General features: G+C 44.6%; 1 long non-coding RNA gene across 1 annotated transcript; it reads left to right on the forward strand.

The window, feature by feature from the left end:
- The first annotated feature begins 8,408 nt into the window (after window positions 1–8,408).
- On the forward strand, window positions 8,409–10,114 carry LOC133442210 (uncharacterized). The gene is made up of 3 exons (XR_009782526.1): window positions 8,409–8,428; window positions 9,008–9,218; window positions 9,649–10,114. It is a non-coding gene; the product is annotated as an uncharacterized LOC133442210 (long non-coding RNA).
- The last annotated feature ends 13,361 nt before the right edge of the window (window positions 10,115–23,475 follow it).

Genomic DNA, 23,475 nt, shown 5'->3' on the forward strand with positions numbered 1-23,475 from the left:
GAGGTTGCCCGGGTTCCGGGTTCTTCCGTGTCGGCCTCTGGTCTCGCAGGTGGCGGGGTTGCTCCCCCCCTCCCCCACTATAGATACTTCAGGTGGAGCTTTGTTTGGTGTGTTGGCACACACACACACACACACACACACACACACACACACACACACACACACACACACACACACACACACACGCATGACCCGGGGGGCCGGCTCCGGGCTTGGGGGAGCCGGCGGCTCTATTAGTACCGTAATACATTTTTCTTCTGTGGTTTCAGATTTTCCAAGCACCTGGAGCTGTTCACATTCAGAAGACGCGCTGTCCTCCCTTGAGCCAGAAATAGTGCATACATTTTATTTATATATTTTAACAATAAAGTTGCCATTTGTGAAAATTCAGTGTTGTGATTTCTTTACAGTTAACAGGATTCATTTGTCTTGTAACATAAGAAGTGAAATGATGACGAATTGGAGTAAATAACTGTGGTGTAACTGTTTAGAATTAAATTCAATCTTCCTGTGTGAATTAGTGTGAAGACGAGGTGACTAAAGGCTGATTTATGGTTCTGCGTTACACCAACGCAGAGCCTACGGCGTAGGTACGTGTCGATTTTTTTTTTTTTTTTTTTTTATTAACATACAGTACAAACAACAACAGAAGACGACATCTGTGTGTGTGTGTGTGTGTGTGTGTGTGTGTGTGTGTGTGTGTGTGTGTGTGTGTGTGTGTGTGTGTGTGTGTGTGTGTGTGTAGATAAGGTAATGAAAGTAGATACATAAATTGACAATATTAATTTGAAAGTAAATAAGTTAAACAAATAAATAATTATCATATAGAGTGGTGTAGCACTATACAATGTAGAATAATAATATAGTAATATCCTAATATAATATAAATATTATAAAATATTATAACATATAACCAAATTATATCACCATACTATTATATATAACGATATAATAATACTATAGTTAAACATCCCATGAGATTTCATAACTTAATATAATAATAAACTATGAAACAATACATCATGATAATGCCAAGAATAATTATTAGAATTAAAATTAGTAATTTATGTATTGCAATGAGGGGTGAGGTCAGACCGGGGCGTCAGGGAAGCGAGCAGGAGGCCCCCACCAGACTCCAGTTGCCCGACCGGGAGCCTCAGCAGGAGGCAGGTAGGACGGCAGTAAAAGGAAAGCTCCCCTCTCTTTTTCATTTTAAGTATTTTTTAAATGTTATATATATATATATATATACACATTTTTTTTATTTATTTATTTATTTTTTTATTCATTTTTTCCCCCTATTCCCTTTCCCCTGCTACCCCTCCTGATTGATTTTGTTAGTTCTGTTCGATGTCATTTAGAGTCAGGAGGGATCGCGTCTTGGACCGCAACCCGACCCAGAGGAGGCTGTCGGCCCGTTGTGGATCGACCTCCTGTGCTTCTCCTACTCTGGGCAACTCCCAGACCCAGAGGAGGGGGTCTGCCCGTTGAGGAGAAGCTTTCCAATTTTTCATTATTCATTTATTTTATTTAATTATTTATTTATTTAATTGTTCCCACCCCCCCTTTTTTGAGAGTGAGAGAGATGGGGTTCTCCCATACCTGCCCCCTACCGCCAGCTGGGGCCCCGTCATGGCCCCACAGAGCCAGGCCTGGAGCCCCCGCCCACCTCTACCCTCAGCCAGTCAAGCCCGGCCCCTCCCCCCCGCCTTTACTATAATTATAATATAATAACTTCATTATCATGATTACTGTTCAAAAAAAATAAATAAATAAATAAATAAAAAATAAATAAATAAAAATAGATGAATAAACAAATAAAATAATAATATACAAAAAATTAAAAAAGCTTTAGTTGTGATGATGGTTTGATAATAAGAGCAATGAGAACAACAACAGGAGTAATAATACTGATAATATTCACAATCATGATCTTAATCAGAACCAATATGTATATATTAATAATTTCACTCCTCCAAAGTGACAGCAACAATTATTGTTATCATCACAGTTATAATCATGGTTGTAATAATGACTATAATGTAATAATCATAACAATATGATAATGTAGTAATAATAGTAATAATAATATATAATAGCTATAATATATTTAATATATGGTGATATAATAATTTAACCACAGTAATATATAACAGATATAATATGTAATAATACTATATATAATATATGATCTTATAATAATATGATCATAATTGATAACTATAAAGTAAGAGCTATTAGATATTAACAGAAATGATGTGTGTTGTTTGGGTATATGTAATGAAGATAGATCACCAAGTAATGCTATAATGGGGCTTATGGGGATGCTGAGGCCGAGCATCTCGGACGCGTCGATTTAACGCAGAACCGTGGACACGCTTTGCTACGCAGCCGGCTGCTCTTCCGCCCCGGAGCGAGGCTTTGTCCCCTCCCCTGCTACACGTCCTTCAAGCAGCCAATCAGCACAGAGCCTCATTATCATACCCCCCCCTTCCCTTAGAATGGAGCACAGAAAAAGGGGTTAGAAGCGGTAAAACTATAGACACGGCCCACAGGCTGAATTTCTGATTTATGTAGAAAAAACAAGCTTTAGATTGTTTTTAAGACATTCAAGGCCTGTTTAAAATATACATTAAATGCCATAATATGTCCCCTTTAAGCCTGAGATGAGGGAAATCCGGAGTTTTCAGTTCCAGAAAGCGAGTTAACTCAAACTCTGAGTCAGTTACTATGGCAACTGACCCTGTGAACCTAACCTGGTCGCTAGCAGGTTTACTTCAATAAAGCCTGAGTTTCTCTCTGTCTCCTCCCTCAGTGGCGTCAATTCAGCCAATGGGCCTTTACGCAATACACATCCGTTTTCTGCACCACGGACAGCAAGCGGCAGAGTTAGAGAGCAGAAAAAGCGTATCTGACAAACGCAACGTATTTTATTCACTATGTCAGTGCAACAATATCACAGGGACATCCCAGTTTAATTTCAAACAGTTAAAGTCCAAATGCAAAAAGGAGAGGGAGGGAGCAGAAGAGAGAAAAAGAGAGAGAGTTAAAAAAAAGTCAAATATTTCCCTTAAACAGATTTATAAGAGGGTAGGGTGATTTGATATCTTACCTCAAAATGAACTTGCATAATTAATCCATCAGTGGCTAACAGCCTCGTTAATATCTTCTGCTGCTGGGGCAACATTGCCTTCTTTTTTTTTTTAATTGCGTGGTTGTCTGCTTCCTTTTCATTTTTGTAAGTTAGTAACACTGCAGAGCGCGCTAAAAACCAGATTGATAGCGACTACTGTCGTCAGGGACGCTGGGACATCACAAGATATGAGGGGGGTACAAGTGTTGGGAAAGATAATACCTAGTGAAATCCATCATGTTCTGATATGCATTTGTAGTTATTTTATATGTATTAAGTAATAAAATAAATTAATACAAATAGACACAGAGTAATTCCATAAATGTATAAAAAATAAAAAAAACATTTACATTTTCCCCTGAAGCCGAGGTGTGGCAGCTGCCCCTGATCTAAATGACAAGAAAATGTCATTCAATACCATTCCACCACTGTTTTCATCTGTAATATTATAAATGCTTAAATGTTAAATGAATACTGCATTCAAACTTACACATTGACTGCAGCAACTTTCTCCCACGCCAATTCTCTCCTTTGCTGCTGCAGCTGTTTTTTTTTTTTTTTTCTGAAATATGCTCTCATACTCGCCATACGCACGTATTGACACTTCTAACTCCAGTGGCGTGAAGTATGTGGATCTTCAGATGCAAACTAATGTTTCCTCAAAGGGATTTTGTAAATTGAAATGTTTTTTTTTTAAAAAGGCTTTTTAACTCGAGCTTAACAAACTCAGAGTTGATTGAACTAACTCATATCCGCTGTTCTGGAACCGAAAACTCTGAGTTTTCTATCTCAGGTTAAGTCAACTCGGAGTTCAGGTTTAAACTTGGAATTTGTTGAACCTGCTTCCTGGAATACCCCTCTGGTCTTTTGAGCCCAGGAAGTTCTTATAAACACGGAGAAACCAAGACCAGGAGGAGACTAATCACTTCATAAATGTAATGAAGGAGATGAACATTTCTGCATTTGTAGACGGTAGAAAGTACCGGGATAGACAGATTTACAAGAAGGTGAGCGAAAAGTTGCGTGAAGCAGCATTTGTTTTGAATTTGGATACAGGAAGAAGAAGTGGAAATGACGGGAATTGCATCATGACGGTCTCCGCGCGTCGCTGGTTTGATCCAGATATCCCAAATCATTAATTACCATGTGAACTGAATATTTTGAATGTTTCAGTAACTGGAATATTAGCAATAACAAATTCATGTTCCTTTTGATGGGGAAATCCTGTTAGGCTAAACATGACCAAATATTCAGGTTAGAAAAGGAGTAACCCAGGGGTCATACTGGGTTTTTAAAAACCGGAATATGAGCAAATTCCGGTTATTCAAAGGGGTTATTGGTGTTTACATGGCCGTGCAGAACCGGGTTATTGCTAATACTCCGGTTAGAAAAGGGTTATTGATGCATGGAAACGTAGTCAGTGATTCTTAAATGTGACTCTTCTATTACTATGTTCTTGAGTGGCCCCTGCAATGATGCATCTCCATGAGTTACTTATATCATTATTCATGGGCCACATGGTGCAGTAAAGGGACATGCAGTTGCCACTAGAGACAACCAGGACACAGTCCCAAATTACACTGGGGGATTTTCTTCTGGTAGTAAGGACAGGAGAACATGGTAGCCAGACATCCTAAAAATGATCAGATGTTCCTGCAGATGAAAAGAAAACTGATATTTAAACATGAAAAACAAACTATTTGGTGTTGCTTTAGGTGTTTAGGTGAGGACAAAAGGAGAGCTGAAACTCCTCATTGCTTGGTGCCCTCACTTCCTAATGAGAGAAGGAATAGAAACACGATTAAAGTCTCACTGTATCAACTATTCTTGGGATGTGTTGCAGGACAAAAAGGAGAAAATGCATGTATGTTAAATAAGAAAATAAATGAAATATTCACTTACTGCAAAGAAAGAAAAATGTCCCAACTGTGTTTTATTTAAAGGAGCCGTCTGTAAGAAATGGCCAAAACTGGTACTGCAGTCACTTTCAAAATATTGTTGAGCGGCGTGTACCCTCCCCCTCCTCCCCCCGACCAGAGGTTGCCAGGTAGGCTGCAGAATGCAGCAGGAACGTAGGCTGCCATGGCTGCGATAATTAGAGCCGAGCTGGCAACCCGGATGCCTAAACAATACTGAATTCGTGATTGGGAGATAGGTGGAGGGTGGAGCTTCAGGCCAAAACAAAAAATGACAACATAAACATCAGTTGAGGGCTGCAACTCCTCTTTTTAAACTGGAATATCCTGGCTTGAGTGCTGTTGTCAGTGACATAAGTATTTGAAATTAACATGATTTTTAAATGTCTGTTGACATATCGGGGTCATTTTATGATTAGTTTTATTATTGCTCTTACATACAGCTCCTTTAAAGGTGACCTATTATGACATTTTTACCGTTTCTAACCTCATTATCTATGCGGGATTCTGAGGGGCGGTGTTAGGGTTTGGCACACCCTTCCTCCACCTGAGGGCGCCAAAGCCTGGTCAGGCTTGGCCAGAGCAGCTGATCCCAATCATCGTCCCCACACCTGACACCACTCAGCCTCGTCACCCAGTCTGCTCTTAAGCCTGCCTCCCACAAGCTGTGGTGTCGGGTGATTCTCTCCAGCTCAGAGCCCGTACGCTGCCTGTTTTCCTGGTCTTCCCTAGTTTCCCGTTCGTGGACCTTCCCTTCCTGGGTCCTTTTGGATTACTTTTTCCAGCCGTGAGTTTCTCTCCGGTCTTCGCCCTTTGTTGGATTTTCCAGCCTTGAGTTTCCCTTCGGTCTGCGCTTTTAGTTGGACTTTCCAGCCGCGTTTTTTCGGTCTGTGATTTTGTGATTGTCTTCCTTCCCTCCTGTGAAGCGCCTTTTGTTAATAAACTTTGTTATACCTGAATCTTGCTCGTGTTGTCCTGCATTTGGGTCCGCCCTCCTTCCCTCGAGCCTATCAGGCTATGATAATGAGGCTCTGTGCTGATTGGCTGCCTGAATGACGTGTAGCAGGGGAGGACACAAAGCCTCGCTCTGGGCAGAAGAGCAGCCGGCGCGTACACTATTAAAGCGTGTCCCATGCGAGCGTCAGCGACAAAATCAATTCCATTGCTTTATTTTCTATTGGACTGTCCTAACTGGCCGTGAGTTTAACGGTTTCAGTGTTTTCAGTGCTCTTACTTTGGCATTCGAAAGCTTAGCAGGTGAGAAGCAAACACTACCAAGAGAAGACTTTGACACATCAGGAGGGCTGCATGATAGAGGAGGAGAACCGTAGGATAACATGCAAAGACCAGAAGGAATAGCATCAAATAGGACTGAAAATTCTCTAGGTGTTATTGGTACATTATATCTCATTAGCAGTACTCGAGTTGTAAAAAAAAAAATCAGGGGGGATGATGGATTTTACCATATGGGGACAGATAATTTGTGCTGATTACAAATAATATAATATATTACAAATAATAGCACTGACCAAAACACCTGCAGAAAACTGCAGGAATGACATAGCAGCAGTTAAATGCAGCCTTCTGTAAGCTTTAAATATCCACTGGGCTTACATCAAATACATCAAAACACAACAATAAAAAACAGTTTTCTGAACTTATCAATATGACTCTGTCCTTCACAGGATAAGTAAAATAGATCACTGCAAAAACTCAAAATCTTAACAAGAATATTTGTCTTATTTCTAGTTAAAATGTCTCATTTTAGTAAATAAAATGTCATTACACTTAAAACAAGACTCATCACTGGAAAAAACAACATTTTTCACCTGTTTCAAGTAGATTTTCACTTGAAATAAGTAGAAAAATCTATTACAAGATTTTTTTGCTTGTAATAAGAAGATAAATCTTGTCCCACTGGCAGATTTTCCTACTTATATCAAGTGAAAATTTACTTGAAACAGGTGAAAATGGTCAAATAAGTTATTTTTCTGGTGTTATTTTTCTGGTGATGACTCTAAATGTTGAAATAGCAGTAAAACCACATTCATTGATGAAATGACATAAGGGATGGAAAGGAGGGATGGCAGTTTTACAGGGGGGATGATTTGGACCGTTTTTATTTCAGGGGGGATGATTTGGACCGTTTTTATTTCAGGGGGGGTGATTTGGACCGTTTTTATTTCAGGGGGGATGATTTGGACCGTTTTTATTTCAGGGGGGATGATTTGGACCGTTTTTATTTCAGGGGGGGTGATTTGGACCGTTTTTATTTCAAGTAGGGGTGATTTGGACCGTTTTTATTTCAGGGGGGGATGATTTGGACCGTTTTTATTTCAGGGGGGGGGTGATTTGGACCGTTTTTATTTCAGGGGGGGATGATTTGGACCGTTTTTATTTCAGGGGGGGGTGATTTGGACCGTTTTTATTTCAGGGGGGGATGATTTGGACCGTTTTTATTTCAGAGGGGATGCCATCCCCCCTCATCCCCCCTCAACTCCAGTACTGCTCTTTAGAAATTCGGAGTAATTATAAAACAACCCATCTTTTTTGAACAATTGACTAACTAAAACAATTCTACGGAGCCCCCGAGTGGCCACTGGAGGAAAAAATAAATAAAGAACGCTAACTCGTGCCCTCGATATCCTAACTCGTGCCCTCGATATCCTAACTCGTTCCCTCGATATCCTAAATCGAGGGAACGAAATAATTATTTCGAGGGAACGAATTAAGTATTTCGTTCCCTCAAAATAATTATTTCGTTCCCTCGATTTAGGATATCGAGCGAACGAATTAAGTATTTCGTTCCCTCGAAATAATCATATTAGAAATCGAAATACAATTTCGTGATTAAAGTCTAAATCTCTGGCCCATCAAAGCCAGTGAGGAGAGACGGACATGCAGCTGTTTTATAATAGATCCATGCAGCAGCAGCAGCAGCAGCAGCAGCACCGGGACCAGCTACAACATCTTGGAGTGGAAGGTACGTTTCTGAAGTTATGCAACTATATTCCTATGTGTGATAAGTGTTTTAAATAAATATCTTAAAGCCCATTCTTGTATTCTGAACCTTGTTACCAACCTAACATAAAGCATATGAGGCTAACGTTGGCTAAAACGGTGAAATGCTATTTTTAATGTTACTGTTTACAACTATTTCCAGGGTTAGTGGGGATGTAAAACCTCTCAAAACCAACATGAAATAACGTGCAAATCTTCCCTCAGAGCAGTGTTGTTTTGTTGTAACAATTTTGTTGCTAAATGATCAAAACGAGACATAAAGCACCCGTTTCATTCATTTAGGGGCCGTCTATGTGCTGGAGTTAACAGTGGCTGCAACGCTCTGACATCCACGCTGACATTATACAGCAATCTTACAGTAAGTATCAAGAAGTTCTTGTATTTCAGGCTTGTGAAGCTAAAGTTAATATTATTTACTTTATTAAGTCTTATTCTAGCCTACGTTTGACAAGAAACACGTTCTTATATCACATCACTAGCTTTTACTGTTTGCAGTCAGAGTTTAATACTGTGCTTAATGTGTTTACAATATGTAAATGTGATGCTTTTGAGGAACTATTTTAAATAAGGCATACTGTTGCTGAAAAGGAATGACACTTAAAACTGTTTACAACTTCTCCCAGCTCTCTTCTAACATAATCTGTTTATCAATACAAACTACTCAATTTTTTCATTATACTATACTGATGATTATCAATTTAAAAACTAATTTTGATAATCATTTTATGAAAGCACCAATTATCATCCCGACAATATTGTTAAAATAAAGGTGTTTGGTCAAGAGGTATTTTGCTCATATACTGTATAATTGACTAAATGAATTATGTAACCTCATGTGACTCTTTTAAAGGACTATAATCCACCAGAACATCGTTCCTTGGACTGGGCAAAAATGTCAATCACCGTGATAAATTTCCATGCTTGTGTTTTTGCCCAGCAACCACACAGATTCTTTTGCCGGAGTCCGAAGTTTCATCTATGGACGCAGCACCACAAACCAGCGGATTGAATCGTGGTGGGGGATCCTGAGGAAACAAAGTGCACAGTTTTGGATCAACGTTTTCCAAACCCTCTAAGATGACGGCTACTTCTCTGGTGATTTCTTGGATAGGAGCCTGATCCAATTCTGCTTCCTAAACCTTGTTCAGGTAGGCCTGCAAAATCATTATGTCGGTACCCCTGTCATTCTCTCCTTCATTCACCTGTACCGATTTAGAGAAAGTTTAATAGGAAAAAATGGGATAACATGATTTTTCTCTTTGCTTTACTTTACTTGTAGAGTTTGATTTTCGCAGTGTGGTGTAAGAACAACACACACACACACACACACACACACACACACACAGTGTTTTAAGTGCACTGGTGTAGGCTACTGCTCACGGTGAGGGTTGTTAAGACTATCCAACAATTAGCAAACTAAATAGCCTATAAATGAACTGACATATTGGCATTCCTACAACAACAAAAACATGTATTTCATTTATACTTGTATGTATAGCCTATTTCTATGTACAGTAGCCTATTGTATGTATGATGAATTAAACTTCAGCTTGTGTCTAATATTTTGTTTTTATGCAGGATGAACTTGACGAAGTCGTGAGAACCTGGAATTCACACAAGATAAGAGCAAAGGCAGCTGATGGTGTGATTGGAGGTCGGCGGATTTTGATGTACACACTTCCAGGCATGTTCGGCGCAGAGGACAATCTCAAGCCCATACACATGAATGAATTGGCCCTTTGTAGGGAGGAGTGCACCCCCAAAAGCCAATATACATGTGATGAAACTGTATTTGATCTCTGCTGTCTTCTGATGCAGGAAAGGGGATGGGATCCTCCTACAGATGCATTTTCCGCTGCTGAACTGTACACCTTATTAAGAACTGAAATACTGCAAAGTGTCTGAGGGTGGACAATTCTCTCTGCACAAAGAAGAATCATTTGTACTGTACAATACAGGACTGTCTCAGAAAATTAGAATATTGTGATAAAGTCCTTTTATTTTCTGTAATGCAAAAATGTCATACATTCTGGATTCATTACAAATCAACTGAAATATTGCAAGCCTTTTATTATTTTAATATTGCTGCTCATGGCTTACAGCTTAAGAAAACTCAAATATCCCATCTCAAAAATCAAACTTAATCAAACTGTAAGCCATAATCAGCAATATTAAAATAATAAAAGGCTTGCAATATTTCAGTTGATTTGTAATGAATCCAGAATGTATGGCTTTTTTTTTTTTTTTTTTTTTTTTTTTTAAATTGCATTACAGAAAATAAGGAACTTTATCACAATATTCTAATTTTCTGAGACACTCCTATTAGCCTCCTTGCGGCATGTGAGATGGACCCATGCATTTGGTTTGAATGGCATGTCGCGTGTACCAGTAACCAGTTTTTGTGCTGGAGGAGAGCAGTGAATACAACAGCTGTAAATAAGAATAGTTGATGTTTATAGGATTTCACTTCTGAGATCTTATTCCTATACCACAGTACCCTCAATCTGACTCTGTATTGCCCTCTTTGAACATTTCTGACCGCATTAAATCCTTGGTTGAGACAAAGTCCGACTTATTACCAACCTGAATTTGTGTAAGGTGTCCCGGAATTACCTTTGTTGCAGTGACAAATGTTATGTAATAGTATCAATCTGATAACTGATAACAATTGAATAAACATGCTGTATAAAAAAATCACAACAGCGCTTGCACTTTCTCCGGATGCTTAACCGGTTCGGAGTGTAAGAAATTAATGATCATGTTCTACCACTCTTTGATTGAAGTTGTCCTGACGTTCGCCATTATCTCCTGGTTTGGTAACATTATCTCCTGGTTTGGTAGCCTCTCACTAGGAGAAAAAGAGGCTGGAACATATTGTTAAAGTTGCCAGCAAAATTATTGGTGTTGCCCTCCCTGACTTGACCACTGTCTTTGGCAGGAGGGTAACATCCAAGGCTCAGGACATCCTACAGTGTCCTGACCATCCTCTCCATGCCCAGTTTGAACTCTTACCCTCTGGCAGGAGATTCAGATTGCCCAGTACCAGATCTAACAGACTGAAAAATTATTTTATAACTCAGGCCATCACCAAACTTAATTTAAAACTCAAAAAATGAACAGCTGTGAACTCCACTCCCCACACTACATCCTCAGTACCCCCCTTTGACTTAATGAATAGTTCAGAAAGACCATACAAGATATTAGTGTAACTTGTCTTTTATTAACAAATTATGAAAAACGGAACCCATATAGCCCTCACATAACAATTAAATATTTTTTTGGCTACATTAGTAAACTTGTAGTAAACTTCCCACCACCTTTTGTGCCTCATTTGGCTCAAACAAACATAGTTGACCTGCAACACATGACTGCGGTGGTTTGATACATTAAAAAGAGACATTTGTGTAAAATCACAAAAAAGAACATTTTCAAATTGAAAAATTAAAGCATTTAAAACCACTTGCAGATCTCTTCTGTAGTTAAAAAAAAAAGTATGGCATGACTGCACTTGAGAACTGCAACTACAAAAGGCATTTTTAAGGTACAAAACTAGCATTTTTGTAGTAATTGCAAATTGCACAACTGTGAACATATGAAGAAACATATAATGTGGAACATGTATTTCCATGGGAATACATTTATAGGGCTCTTGGTTACTGTACAAATACAGGAGACCTGAAGATAAACTGCACCTATCAAAACTTTCAAAATAAGTAAGTTGTAAACAGTAGTAAGTAGTTTTTTTTGTCAAATAAGTAAGACTTTGGACCAAACGAACGAAATGAGTGTCTGTTACAACACGACTAAACATGCTGTTATATCAATGATACAGGACGGTCTCAGAAAATTAGAATATTGTGATTTTCTGTAATGCAATTACAAAAGCAAAAATGTCATACATTCTGGATTCATTACAAATCAACTGAAATATTGTAAGCCTTTTATTATTTTAATATTGCTGATCAGGTTTACAGCTTAAGAAAACTAAAATATCCTATCTCAAAAAATTTGAATATTCTGGGAATCTTAAACTGTAAACCATAATAAGCAATATTAAAATAATAAAAGGCTTGCAATATTTCAGTTGATTTGTAATGAATCCAGAATGTATGACATTTTTTTTTTTTTTTTTTTTTTTTTTTTAAATTGCATTACAGAAAATAAAGAACTTTATCACAATATTCTAATTTTCTGAGACAGTCCTGTATATTTCTGAAGTTTTTTGTGCATCAAGCAAGCCTTTTGCATCATTTTAGAAATGATGGCTTGGAAGCAGTATGGCCACAATCACGGTTGAGGGGCTGCATATTTTGTTACACAATGTCCATCACCCAGACGTTGCTGTCAAGAATTTCATCGAATTCAGCACGAAAGTCTGGGATATTTTCGTAGCAGTCAGGTAGCTCTAGGAACATTCCACATGTTCGTCCAATTGGACGTCTTGTGAAATCAGACATCACTGTGAACTCAACAGTTATACTGTGACAGAATCAAATCGGATCCTGTGCAGAATCTTAGAAATTTACCAAGTTTTGCTTCATCCCTAATATACCGTCTGAGATGATGTTCGACCTCTTTTTGCTTTGCCGTCATATCTGCTGGGAACTTCAACAGCCTTGACACCTTCTTAGTTGTTGGTTTGAGGTCGGTGTACATCTTGGTCAGCTTTTCATAATTCAGACTCATCTGTGATTTTGTGATGTCCCTCCAACAATCAATTACAAACTTTGGCTTTTGCACAAGTTCTTTGTGGGAAATCTCTTCCAGAATTCCTGGAAGGGCGTCTGCTGAGGCTCTTCTTCTGCATTCGTAGTTGTTGAGGACCTCCAAAAGGTCATCAGGTTCAACAGAGACTTCTGCATCTCAGTTGCCACAACATACCTTTTGCTCTTCCATTAGTGTGAGAGCTTCCTCTGGGACCCCGCGATCTCGTAGGAAATTTATCACGGTGATTGACATTTTTGCCCAGTCCAAGGAACAGATGTTCTGGTGGATTATAGTCCTTTAAAAGAGTCACATGAGGTTACATAATTCATTTAGTCAATTATACAGTATATGAGCAAAATACCTCTTGACCAAACACCTTTATTTTAACAATATTGTCGGGATGATAATTGGTGCTTTCATAAAATGATTATCAAAATTAGTTTTTAAATTGATAATCATCAGTATAGTATAGTATAATGAAAAAATTGAGTAGTTTGTATTGATAAACAGATTATGTTAGAAGAGAGCTGGGAGAAGTTGTAAACAGTTTTAAGTGTCATTCCTTTTCAGCAACAGTATGCCTTATTTAAAATAGTTCCTCAAAAGCATCACATTTACATATTGTAAACACATTAACCACAGTATTAAACTCTGACTGCAAACAGTAAAAGCTAGTGATGTGATATAAGAACGTGTTTCTTGTCAAACGTAGGCTAGAATAAGACTTAATAAAGTAAATAATATTAACTTTAGCTTCACAAGCCTGAAATACAAGAACTTCTTGATACTTACTGTAAGATTGCTGTATAATGTCAGCGTGGATGTCAGAGCGTTGCAGCCACTGTTAACTCCAGCACATAGACGGCCCCTAAATGAATGAAACGGGTGCTTTATGTCTCGTTTTGATCATTTAGCAACAAAATTGTTACAACAAAACAACACTGCTCTGAGGGAAGATTTGCACGTTATTTCATGTTGGTTTTGAGAGGCTTTACATCCCCACTAACCCTGGAAATAGTTGTAAACAGTAACATTAAAAATAGCATTTCACCGTTTTAGCCAACGTTAGCCTCATATGCTTTATGTTAGGTTGGTAACAAGGTTCAGAATACAAGAATGGGCTTTAAGATATTTATTTAAAACACTTATCACACATAGGAATATAGTTGCATAACTTCAGAAACGTACCTTCCACTCCAAGATGTTGTAGCTGGTCCCGGTCCCGGTGCTGCTGCTGCTGCTGCTGCTGCTGCATGGATCTATTATAAAACAGCTGCATGTCCGTCTCTCCTCACTGGCTTTGATGGGCCAGAGATTTAGACTTTAATCACGAAATTGTATTTCGATTTCTAATATGATTATTTCGAGGGAACGAAATACTTAATTCGTTCGCTCGATATCCTAAATCGAGGGAACGAAATAATTATTTCGAGGGAACGAAATACTTAATTCGTTCCCTCGAAATAATTATTTCGTTCCCTCGATTTAGGATATCGAGGGCACGATTTAGGATATCGAGGGCACGAGTTAGGATATCGAGGGCACGAGTTAGCGTTCTTTATTTTTTTTTCCTCCAGTGGCCACTCGGGGGCTCCGTACAATTCCTTTGTCAAACCATTTATCCAAAAATAATGTTTTGTTTTTGTAAACAATATTACAGTTGTTCCAAATGAAACAACTTTGTGGAGAGAAATTGTGTTTGTAAATCAATGTCCATGCTAAGAGAACCTTTTGATGGAAGTGAGAAGGTTTTAGTGGTATTTGTTAGATATTCACTAGATACTGTATATCTCGAATTAAATCCAGACCTTGAGCTTCAGCGACCAGCTTTATTGAACAGCTTGTACCCGCACAATACCATGACAACAGTGCCCTCTGCTGTTAACTCCACACATGCAATCCTGTCTCCTGCTGATAACATCATCAGTATATGACATCCCCCCCTTACTTAGGATTTAACTCAAACTCTACATAAAAAAACTGAAAACATTTCCATACCTGGACATTGCTTTTAAACATTTTTTTTTCAGAACATACCTTCCCAGGGCAGCACGGTGGCTTAGTGATTAGCACTGTTACCTCACAGCAAGAAGGTCCCCGGTTCGACTCCCAGGCCCAGCAGGACCTTTCTGTGTGGAGTTTGCATGTTCTCCCCGTGCTTGCGTGGGTTCTCTCCGGGTACTCCGGCTTCCTCCCACAGTCCAAAAACATGCATATTAGGTTAATTGGTGATTCTAAATTGCCCGTAGGTGTGAGTGTGAGTGTGGTTGTGAGCATGGTTTGTGTGTTTATATGTGGCCCTGTGATGGACTGGTGACCTGTCCAGGGTGTAACTGCCTCTCACCTGAAATGAGCTGGGATAGGCTCCAGCAGACCCCCGTGACCCTGCAAAGGATAAAGCGGGTATAGATAATGGATGGATGGATGGAAGAACATCCTTCACTTTTTTTTTCTTTTAACAGTCTCCATCTTAACACAGAATAAACATCACCGTCATCCAACTACAACTGTGGAAACCTGTTTCCTTTACATGTTTATTTACTTTATGATAAAGTCAGTTAGTCTCTGGGGCAGTTTTATCTGCCTGTGAGGTCTCTCATACTTGGGTGTGAGAAGCTCAGGTATGATCTTCTCAGTGTGAGTCTCTGTGCTGGACTCTGGGGTCTGTCTGTTCCCGTGCTCCACCTTCTCAGTCCATGTCATTTGTGTTTTGTTGGTTGATTGTGGAGCCGGGTCCTCAGCATAGTACTTTTTGACAAATGTGGTGTTCCTGGAGTATGTAGCTCCGCTTGGTGACTTAACAACCACATTGTTACCGTCCTTACTGATTACCTTGTGTGGTGTCTTGTTGAATGTAGTGGAGAACTTGTCTACCTTATCTTGCTTCAGTAGAACCTGATCTCCAACTGTTACGTTTGAGTGTTTAGCTCTGCTTTTATTGTCTGTGTAGATCTTTGACTTTGCTTTCCGTTCCGCGTCTGTGTCTCTGGTTTCCAGATCTCTTTCTGGTGTTGTTATATCTGGGAGCTTTCCTCTGATTTTCCTTTTGAAGAGCAGCTCTGCAGGGCTCTTTCCTGTTGTGGAATGATCGATAGATCTGTAGATTGTGACATACTTCCGAAGTTCCCTTTTCCAGTCCAATCCTTCAGATTGTGCAATGCGTATCCTCTTCATCAGTGAAGCATTTTGCCTTTCCACTTCACCGTTGGCTTGTGCCCACTTTGGTGTCGTTTTCACATGTCGTATTCCATTTTCCTGACAGAATGACTGGAACTGTGCTGACATGAACTGAGGTCCACAATCAGATCTAATGGTGATGGGGAGCCCGTGACGACTGAAAATGTGCTCTAGACTGTCTATCACCTTCTCTGTAGTAGTTGACTGTAAGATATCATATTCATAGTATCGGCTGTAATAGTCTATGACTACCAGTATAGAATGTCCTGTTGGTAGTGGGCCCAATAAATCAGTAGCAACATCTTGCCAAGGCCCATCTGGAAGTGCTGTAGGTCGTAGTGGCTCAGGTACATCGGGTCGTGCTACTATCTGGCATCCGTGACATGATTTCACATGTTTCTCTGCAGCCCTATCCATTCCTGGCCACCATACTTTACTCCTGAGGTGCTGCTTTGTGCCTACTATGCCTAAATGTCCCTCATGGGCCAAAGCTAGGGCCCTGGCTCTGAATGTGTGTGGCAGAATAATACGTGTCCCTCTCAACACTAACTGTCCAATCACACACAGCTCATATGCTATTGGTGCATATGCCTGGCACTTGTCAAAGCAGCCGCTTTGTACAGCATTTCTCACCTCTCTTAGTTCTTCGTCTGTTGATGAAGCCTCCTCAACTTCTCTCGTAGTTAGTGCTCTTGGGGTGGCATTTGTGGCAACAAACCTCACATATTCCTCGGCTCCATGTTTGTGAGTCTGCTCCATCGCACTTATTCCCAGCAGTCGTGATAGGGGGTCTGCAATATTGTCTTTCCGGGAATATGGACCACCCTAAAATCATATGGTTGGAGCCTCAACACCCACCGTTCAATACGGGCGCATGGTTTTGATGTGGGACTGTAGATGGCCTCCAGGGCCTTGTGGTCTGTCACTAAGTCAAACTTTTTTCCATAAATGTATGGGTGCAGTCTTTCACAGGCCCAAACTAAAGCGAGTGCCTCTCGCTCAGTTTGCGAATATCTCCTTTCACAGTCTGTTAAGCTTCTGCTTACGTAACATATCGGCACCATTTCTCGCTTTTGTTCTTGTACTAGAACTGCTCCTATGCCAACTGGTCCGGCATCTGCTATAACTTTGGTGGGAGCATATTTCTCAAAATATGCCAGAGTGCTAGCTTCAGCTAATTTTTCCTTAAGCACTCGAAACGCTTGCTTCTGCTCTGGCCCAAAATTAAATGGTGTGTCTTTTTTAGTGAGTCTCCGCAGCGGCTCTGATATGCTGGCAAACTGAGGTATGAACCGGCTGCTGTACCCAGCTAAGCCCAGAAAGCTGCGTACCTCTGATGCATTCTCTGGCTCCCGTGCCTCAGCTACAGCTTGTTATGTCTGGTAGTTCACGACATACACTGTCACTTTAAGAACTTTCGGGGTACGACTCCCCGGTTCTGGTTTACGACAGTCTGTTTTTACATGCGTTCATGTGTAGTTCAAAAATAAATGGAGTCACGTCAACTCCGACTTGAGTTACGTGTCGCGTTATTTTTTGCAATATAACATTGGAGACGAGAGATGGCTGAAGCGTGTTCCCTACCACCACCCGCTCCGTTCCTGGCCCTCCCGGGGGAACCACCGGTCCCGTGGCACCGCTGGATCTCCGCGTTCGAGACGTACATCCTGGCTGCCGGCTTAGCGGACGTGTCCGCCGGGAGGAAACGTGCACTGCTGCTGCACTGCTTGGGAACTGAGGGACAGCGGGTGTTCGGAACACTCGGCGACGCACCGTCATACTCCCTGGCCGTGGAGTTACTGAAGGGACATTTCGCGGCTCCACAGAGCGCTCTGCTCCGCCGGGTCCTGTTCCGGCGGCGACATCAAAGGCCAGGGGAAACAGTGGCTCAGTACGTGGCGGACCTGCGGGGTTTGGCTACTTCCTGCAAGTTTGGAAGACTGCGGGACGAAATGGTCAGAGACCAACTGATTTTGCACACGAGCTGCAACAAAATCAGAGAAAGATTGTTGCTGGAAAGTGATGATCTGACTTTATCAGCAGCAATAAACCTCGCGGTGCAGGTGGAATCTGCGCTGGAGTGCGCGGCGAGCTTTTCAACTCCCCCGCCCTCACAGACACAGGCAGCGGGCGCGCTCACCTCACAGACGCCGCTCCTTCATGTGAGCGCTGACAGCGGGGAGGAGAACATCCTACTGGCCGCTCGGCCCCGCGATCAGTACCATCAGCAGTGTGGGAACTGTGGCTCTTCTGCACACAACTCCAGAGCCCAGAACTGCCCTGCCCGTGGTAAAACCTGCTCCAACTGTGGAAAATTAAACCACTTCCACAAAGTCTGCAGGTCTGCCCCAGCTCGAGCCTCTCAGCCACCCACTAACACCACAGTCATCCACAACGTGAGCTCAGCACGAGCACCGTTCAAAACGTGCTCGTTAATGGTTGGAGATGTCACTCTGCCCCTCCTCCTGGACACAGGAGCCACAGTGTCTCTCCTGAACCTGGCGACTGTTACACAGTTTTTCCCCTGCGAGCCACTTGGACCGGCCACCACCACCCTGCGTGGTTACGCCGACTCCAAAATTGACATTGTGGGCTCCCTCCAGCTGCCCGTAAAATACGGGGATAAGACACTGCCAGTTTTTAGATTCAATGTCGCACGCCACGGGACCAACCTCCTGGGCCTCGACCTCTTCACCAGCCTCGGTTTCACCCTGCTGGACACCCACGGCTCAGAGATCAACGCCGTTGTCATCCCCTGGCAGCAACAGTGGCCTGCGCTGTTCAGCGGGGTGGGCTGCCTCGTGGGTTTCGCCCACCAGCCCCTGTTGGACCCGACTGTGACGCCTGTCATACAGCCCCTCCGTCGTTCTCCCCTGGCCCTCCGTGATGACATCTCTGCTCAGCTGCAAGGTATGCTGGATGACGACATCATCGAGCAGGTGAACGCGTCACCCTGGATCTCCAACTTGGTGGTGGCCAGGAAGAAGTCTGGGGGGCTGCGACTCTGCGTGGACCTTCGAGCGGTGAACAAGGCCATCATCCCCGACAAATACCCCCTGCCAACCACAGAGGAGCTCACCGCCCAGTTCCACGGGTCCACCGTTTTTTCGAAACTGGACCTCCGCCAGGGTTACCTCCAGGTGCCACTACACCCCGAGAGCCGCAACCTCACCGCTTTCATCACCCACAGAGGGGTGTTCCGCTACAAACGCATGGCGTTTGGGCTAAGCTCCGCCCCCAGCTGCTTCCAGAAAATTATGGCCTCCGTCTTCGCAGGTATACCGGGTGTGGCAGTCTACCTGGATGACATTGTGGTTCACGGGGCCACGATCGAGAAACATGATGAGCGCCTGCACAGGGTGTTCAGTGCAATGGCCAAGCACCACCTCACACTCAATGGCGAGAAGTGTGTCTTCGCTGCCCCAGCCATTGACTTTGTCGGGTTCCGCCTCTCAGCGGGTGGCACGTACCCGCTCCACTCCAACACAGAGGCCATCCACCGTGTCCCGGAGCCAACCTCAGCCGCTCAGGTGGCCTCTTTCCTGGGCATGACGGCGTATTACCTCCGTTTCTTGCCACAGTACTCTGCCACGACTGTGCCGCTGCGTAAGCTGCTGAAGCAAGACGAGCCCTGGGTCTGGACACCGGCATGTTCCGACGCCGTGCGCCTACTGAAGTCCCAACTCACCTCTGCACCGGTCCTGGCCCACTTCGACCTGGTCAGCCCCACCCTCGTCACGTGCGACGCCTCTGCCCTCGCCGTCGGCGCGGTGATGTCCCAGCTGCAGGGGGGCGTCGAGAGGCCGATCGCCTTCGCCTCGCGGGCTCTCAGCCCCACAGAACAGAGGTACTCGTGGGGGAGCGGGAGGCCTTAGCGTGCCTCTGGGCTTGTGAGCGCTGGCATATGTACCTTTACGGGCGCACATTCACACTGAGGACCGACCACCAGGCCCTCACTACCCTCCTGGCAACGTCAGGCACCGGTCACAAACCGCTCCGCCTCCATCGTTGGGCTGACCGACTGCAGCAGTACAACTTCCGCCTGCAGTTCACGCCAGGCCGCGACAACGTGGTGGCTGACCTGCTGTCACGTGCGATCCCTAGCCCACCCGAAGCCCAACCTTTGGCACCCGAACGGGACCAGGCCGAACAGGACCTCATCCAGCTCCTCCACACACCCCTCCACGAGACAGTGTCGCTGCAGGAGCTTCGGGACGCCTCAGCGGACGACCCGTCCTGTCCACTCTCTCGACCTACGTCAGGCAAGGCTGGCCTGGGAAGGTGCCCGACGAGCTGCTTCCCTATCACAGGGTCAGGGAGGAGTTGTCGTGCTGGAACGACACCTGTGTCGCCCGCGGGCTCTGCACTGTGGTCCCTGGTGACCTCCGGGCGCGTGTCCTTGCTATGGCGCACGAGGGTCACCTGGGCATAGTCAGGCTCAAACAGAGGTGCCGTGATGTTGTGTGGTGGCCGGGCATCGACAGGGAAATAGAGGCCCTGGTCAGGGACTGCACTGCTTGCCTTCTTAGCGGCAAGACCAGGGCCCCGGCCCCACCCCCACCAATGCAGCCGTTAGACTGGCCGTCACAGCCCTGGGAGCACCTGCAGCTTGACATCTGTGGTGAGCTGCATGGGGTGCCGCATCATCAGAGGTTCCTCGTCGTGGTCTACGACCTCCACTCTAAGTGGCCGGAGGTGGCACCCGCGGGCTCCGTCACGGCCAAGGTGCTCATTGACATTCTGGAGTCTCTGTTCGCACGTTGGGGATTGCCCCGGAGGATCACGACTGACAATGGACCCCAAATGGTCTCCCATGAACTGTCCTCATACCTGGCGGGGAAGGGGATTCGCCACATCCGCACAGCGTTCTACAACCCGGCGGCGAACGGGGGGGTGGAACGTTTAAATCAAACGCTGAAAAACGGGATCAGGGCTCATTTGGCACAAGGGTGCACACTCACCACTAGTCTCCTACAGACGCTGCTGCACTATCGGGCCACCCGACACGCCACCACAGGAGTTTCCCCAGCCTCCCTCATGCTGGGACGGGAGCTCCAGCTGCCTCTGGATAGGCTCCGCCCAACACTGGCTCAGGTCCCAGTGCACCCGGTTCAAGCTGCAGTCGCTACCCGTCAACGCCAGATGAAGGACCGCTTCGACAGGACCCGACGGGTTAGACCACCTGCCATCGCTGTCTCGGATTGGGTCAGGATCCGACGGCCTCATCGTGGCGACAAGCTCCAGTCGTTCTGGTCAGACCCCGTCCAGGTTACCAAACGGCTTGGTCCAGCTTCATTCGGGTTAGCCGATGGCACCCGCTGGCATGCTAAACGCCTGCGTAAGGTGCAGGCCCCACCGGCGCCCGGACTGGGTGTGCCGGCCTTTACAGCCCTGCCGGCTGCACAGTTCGATGCGGCAGCCGCCCCAGCTGTCCAAGCGCAGGCCGCAGTCGAAGAGCAGCCACCGGAAATTGCTGCTGCACCCGAGGGTCGCCCAGCTCGGGCTCGCGCCAGGCTTAAACACCTGGGGGACTTTGAGACTGAGTATCACACCTAGGTTGTGTGAAGGGGGGGGAAATGTTATGTCTGGTAGTTCACGACATACACTGTCACTTTAAGAACTTTCGGGGTACGACTCCCCGGTTCTGGTTTACGACAGTCTGTTTTTACATGCGTTCATGTGTAGTTCAAAAATAAATGGAGTCACGTCAACTCCGACTTGAGTTACGTGTCGCGTTATTTTTTGCAATATAACACAGCTCTCACTCTTTCTGCCGTGGGGCCGATGCCCTTTTGTGAGAGTAGCATGCCCATGAATATTAGCTTGTCCATGTTGAATTGACACTTGTCTGCATTTAGTGTCAGCCCACAGCTCTCCAGCCTCTTCAGAACAGCATGGAGTCACTGATCATGGGTCTCCTGGCCTGGGGCATGAACAATGATGTCATCAGAAATATTCTCCACCCCTTCGATGCCGGTTAATGCCGTTGCAATTTCATGCTGATATTGTTCACTTGCTGATGAAACACCAAATATGAGTCTTTTGTACCTGAAAGTACCTGCATGTACAGCAAATGTGGTGATACCCCTCGACTCTGGTGTGAGCTCTAGCTGGTGGTATCCCCACTTCAACTCCAGTTTGCTGAAAGTGACTGATCCATTTGTTGGGCGTCGCCCATATGCCCATGTGAACTCTGGACTTATAAATGTATGAACATTTGATTATGAAGACCAGTAAAGCCAGACTTTGGCCCTTCTTCCTGAAGTCAGAGTTTATGACCCCCTGCTGCTAACTCCTGGTCATCTCGGCCTGGCTCGAGATAGTCCGTTTACGACCCCCGCTGCATGGCCCAGATCAAAGCCGGACGCAGCGGAGCCCGAAAACCAGGCCTCGGAGGGGGGTGCTGCCTCTTTGAACAGACCCAAAAGCTATAAAAACCAGCAACCCCCCCTTTGCCTGAAACCCGCTTTAATGTGCCTCCTAGAATGGCCGCCTTGCCATGAACTACTACCCCCAGCATGCCTTGCGTGGGGGGCGGCGCCTACAAGCGGCGCGCATCCAATCACAAACGAGGCACCGATGACGTCACCGCAGCGCGCGTAGGATCAAAACCCTGCCGCTGCTCCCTTTTTCTCTCTCTTCCGATCAACCTCTCTTCCTGAGCAGCTGGACTTTTGGCTGCGGGCCAAAGATCCCATCTCCTCCTCCCCCCCTGGGAGGGGGGAGAGAAGATCCAGCGGAGCGTTGCTCCACGGCCGGCCCATGCTCTGCATGCCCTCGCTCCAGCTTGGCCTGGAGATCCGCTGCGGTCTCGGAGCGAGGCAGCGCTCCGGCCCTCCTGCTCCTCCTAACCTTTTCTCTGCTTGAGTTCCCTTAGCCCGGAAGCCAGACTCTTCCAGGTCCGTGAGCCCGCGCCTTGGTGAAAGACGGCGACGGCCCTGATTCCAGTGGACTGTCCTCGCACGCCTGGAGGCGCGTCAAGAGGCTCCGTGATCGGAGAGACCTGCCCGGCTGTGAGACGCAGCAAGACTGCATCTCTTTTCAAAGGAGGAACGTGGAGAGCAAGCTGAGCGGCTGCCCGCCCCGGGGAACCCCTGCAGGATCGTCCTGCCCGTGATGTCTCCACAGGACTGAGCCGAGCCGAGCCGCATGGTGGAGCCGAGAGAAACGAGGCCGCATCGGACTGGAACCCCGACAGAACCCGCAGCTTCCCGATCCCGACCGGAAGGCGTGAGGTCTTGAGTCTGAGTGTACTAGTTTAATTGAGAGCGTTTTCAGAGCTAAATCTGTGTTCCGAACTGAGATTACTGCATACATCATCATCATTGTTATCAATATCGTGTTTGATTATTTGGTAGTCGTTGTTTTCTGCCGTAGTCACGTTTAAAACACCGGGAGTAACATCCGGTCTAGATTTGCACGTGGCTTAAAGAGGGTTCCGCCATCTTTGAATACCGCAGCCATCTTTCACCCACGTTGTTGAACCGTACATGTTCGTTGATACCATGTTTATTATTACAT

The sequence above is a fragment of the Cololabis saira genome, chromosome 4 (assembly GCF_033807715.1).
Source record: "Cololabis saira isolate AMF1-May2022 chromosome 4, fColSai1.1, whole genome shotgun sequence".
NCBI lineage: Eukaryota > Metazoa > Chordata > Actinopteri > Beloniformes > Belonidae > Cololabis > Cololabis saira.